Here is a 4,267-nt window from a genome sequence, read left to right on the forward strand (position 1 = left end):
AAAAAAAAAAAAAAAAAAAAAAAAAAAAAAAAAAGAAAAGAAATAAAGTAGCTCTTCTGAAGATTTAGATAACAGTTTCTGATAGGTAGTTAGAAGTTAGCTTAGTACGACAGGGCTCCAGATTTTCTTGGATGAGTATGTGACACCTTTGCTTTCCTCTACCTCCTATTCTAGATTCCTGCTCTCTCATCCCCCATCTCACCTCATCTCAATGGTTTAGCCCACTGGCATAGAGTGTACACTCTGTCCAACATTTCAGATTGGCTGGATTGAACTGAGTGAAAAAATCATCTTGGGCCATATACAAATTAATTAGGAAAACTTGCAATTCTGAATAACACTAGTAAATTTTATCTGGCTTGGTCAAAATATTTATTAATGGCAATTGCTGTATTTCATATACCAAATCAAGCAAGTACATAATGTATCTGATATTTGTGACCTCAGTTCAACTGACTGCATGGTGGCACACAAGGCAGGGTTAGCACTGCGTGATGCCTCCCGCAGCACAGTGCTTTGCAGTTGCCTACACAGCACACATGGATAATGTTAAAAGCTTATAATCTTATGTGTATGCATTACTAGATGCAAACGATTGCTGGCTGGACATGTGTGCTGCATAGACTCATGCTTGAGAAGTCCAAGGCCCTAGAAGCAAAGTCTTGTCAGGAAACAGGTCTTGTACTGGTCACTTTCTTATCAGTGAGTGCAATAACCAATGCCCACTAACTAAAGAAAGAGAGGTTTATTTTGTGTCACAGTTCCAGTAGGTTCAGTACGTGGTTAGCCACTGTCAAGGCAGAAATATGGTAGAGGAAAGCTGCTTACACCATGGCATACAGGAAGCAAAGAGCAAAGGGACACACCATGTACAAGAACACATACTTCCAGGTCACACCTCCAGTGGCCACTCCTACTGATCAGGGTCCTCTCAGTAGGCATGAATTACTGAACTCATCATTTGGTGAATCCACTGAGGAGTCAGCTCCCTCACTATCCAGTCACCTTCCATAAACATGAACTTTGGGAGTGACACTTTAATTTCAACCATAAATGTTGTCCTGGACCTTAAACTGCTCATGTTTATGTGATTGTGCATGATATATTTAGCTTATCTCCCAGATTTACCAAAGTCTTAACAGTTCCAGCATTGCTGAAACCTCCAGGTTCAAATTCTCTTCAGATACTCAAGGCAAATTCTTGCCCATCATATTTGTGGGCCTGTAATAGTCTCAGGATCAGTGACTGCCCACTTACTCTGGTTCCTTCTGATATCAGACTTAATAGCTAAGAAGATTAACTGTCTTAGGAATTGACTAATTTGTTTATTAAATGTTTCTGTGTGTGTACATTAGTACGTGTGCACAATCTGAAAAAATTAACAAAAACAGGAACACATTTCAGATTGAGCTCCTCCCCCAATAAAAAGAATCCTTAAACTGGGCATGGTAGCACACACCTGTAATCCCAAAACTTGGGAGGCTGAAAATAGGAGGATTACTACGAGCCTGATCTACATAGTAAGACTCTGTGTACCCTGTACTACATACATTAAAAGAAATGAAAGGCAGATTGAGCTTGCATGAAAATAAAGAAGAATGTTAAATACTCTAACATACAATGCCATAGCTCCATAGGTATATGAATTCATATAAAGTTTGATGACTTAAAAACACACTGGTCTCTGGAGCACAGTGGTAGTGATGACAGCTGTGAACGGGTAAAAGCAACCATTTGGTCGCTTAGTGTGAGGGGGTGCTTCTAGTTGGGCATCAGTATACAATACGGACATCACTATACTTCCTTGTCTATACGTATATTTTTATGTCAAACTTCCTTGTGTTCAATCTTTTCCTGTGCCTTAAAATACTGGCAAAATAAGCCTGTACTTCCTATGATTTTATGTAAATTTCTACCTCAAGTTTTAGGTACATTTCTGCCTTCTGAAGACTGGGGGAAGCAGAAATGCAGACAAAAGATGGAGGCAGTCTCAGGCCTTGATTCATGAACATTTACTTACTATAGGAGAAGCCGTGTCTTTTTCTCTATCTTCCTTTTGAGAACTTGTGTGAAATGTGTCCTTCTCTTGGTTCCTACTCTTACAGAGAAGTATAGATGTGCTATATCAGAAGGAGAGAACCATAATATCTCCAGGAAGAACAGCAAATAATTCATGTCTTATCCAGGAATGACAGCCCTTAAAACATATGGAAGAAAAAAAAATAGGGAAGAAATTTCTGACAAAACGTCTATACTGTGGCTGGGCAGTTGGCTCAGTAGAATAAGAACTTCCCTTGCAAGCACAAGGGCCTGAGTTCAATCCCTGGTTCAAAAAAGTCTATACTTATGCTCCAATGGAAAATTATAAGACCCCAGTTCATCCAAATAACCTAAAAGAAAAACTTTTTCTTTTAAAAAAATCAAAGCTGTGTTCCTTCTAGTTCTCTTCAATCTGAAATTGCTTCTTCATCTTTATTTTCTTTCCTCTGAGAACTTTAGCTGCAATTTCATGCTGTTGTCTCAGTTTTAGTTTCCACAGAGGCAAATTTTCACAGGCACCCATTATAATGGTTATGGGAGCATGTGACCAGTAATAGCTGATATCTACATAATGAACCAACACAATCATAAATCAAATTTGTCTTTCTTTCCTTTCTTCTCCATTTTCTGGTCATATCCTAATCCCCTATTGTGGCAAGACAGGAATTGGGAGAAACAGCAGTGGTGGAGTCTGTGGCTATGAATTACTTAGTTTTGTGGCTTGATTTTGCACTTTGGTATGGCCTACTCGATGTTTGATCCTGATGCTAACACTTCCATGTTATAGTGGAATGCTATTAGATTCATACAATCTAGGACTTTGGTGTTTCTAGATATAGAGACACTGCTTCTATCAGAGTTCAGTTTCACTCCAGGCATTGCTATGTAGATGGTACAATTCTCCAATGGAGCTTGTTTTAGTGTTTAAATTTATGGATCTATAGTGTTATTCTCCCATTGGGAAATGCAGTAGACTTGATATAGAAAATTCACTATTTGTACCTTCGAGTGTCATTAAATCTCTTGGATTGTATGAGCCAAGTGGCAAAGCTGCTTGTACAATACCTGGATTATTTCAGAGACCTCTGCTACACTGATTCTACTTGAAGACAGTAGGTTTATGTATTTCCTGGTACATGTATTACAGTAGTGTGTCCAGGTTGCCACGTGTGAAACCTAGAACCAAAGACTTAGGTCTCTTTGGCTCAGTGCTTCATGTCTTGTAGTGGGTGTTGCAACATGCAGTGCGTTATCAGTCTGTAGGGAAGGTACTAGAAGGTACCAGACCAATTCTATAATTTTGCTGATGGAATAAGTTGTTGAATATTCATGAAATTTACTTTTCACCATGTGGCAAATGTGTTTTAGAAAAATCTCCTTGTACTAGTGAAGAAGTTTACAAAGCAATTTTCACTCAACACTGAAGGAAGGAAAGAAGAAGCTGGTCTGGAAAAATGGGAAATTGTCCTTTCATGTAGCCTGATAACAGGACTCAGATGATCCCAGCAGGGTTCTGCAGCTGAGGTGATCCCTGCATCAGTTGGAGATAAAGCTGCCCAAAGCAGACACTGCTGAGTTGGACAATCTAATGACTTGATTCTGTCTTCTGAGACCATCCAGCCACCTGTGAAGAACCTCTTATTCCTGAAATAGGCTTGGAGCAGCTAACAAAGATGTCCATTGCAGGCAGTTACTGGCTCCTTCACATCGCTCACATTTACATTTTCCTCTAGCATCTGCTTAACCCGAAGAATGGAGTCATTACTCTGCCTAAGATTGCTTTGTAGACTTCAGACACCAGTTCGCTTGAGCGGCATTCATGTTCATTTCTCTCCTTTATGCTCCTTGGCATAGTGCATTGCAATTGCCTATTTGTGAAACTTACTGTTCTCTAGACTGAATTTCATAAGCACAGAAACCTTGTTTCAGTTGGTGTTTGCTTTTTAAAAATCTTTATCTTAAAAAAAATCTAATACTGTTTCTAGCACACAGTGGTGCACAATAAAATATTTATGAATTGATATAGCATAGTACAGGGTTATGTATTTTTGGTTTTCTAACATTTCACCTCTTCCAAAACCATGCAAATCTATAATTGTTGGTTCAGTTAAAAAGAGAGAAATTGGAAAAAAAAATCCAGGCACTCCTTGGGCATATGAAGTTAAGCCTGAGAGTTACACAATTTCTCTCTGTCTCTGTCTCTGTCTCTGTCTCTGTCTCTGTCTCT

Source organism: Octodon degus, unplaced genomic scaffold, assembly GCF_000260255.1.
Source record: "Octodon degus isolate 3935 unplaced genomic scaffold, OctDeg1.0 scaffold00051, whole genome shotgun sequence".
Taxonomy (NCBI): domain Eukaryota; kingdom Metazoa; phylum Chordata; class Mammalia; order Rodentia; family Octodontidae; genus Octodon; species Octodon degus.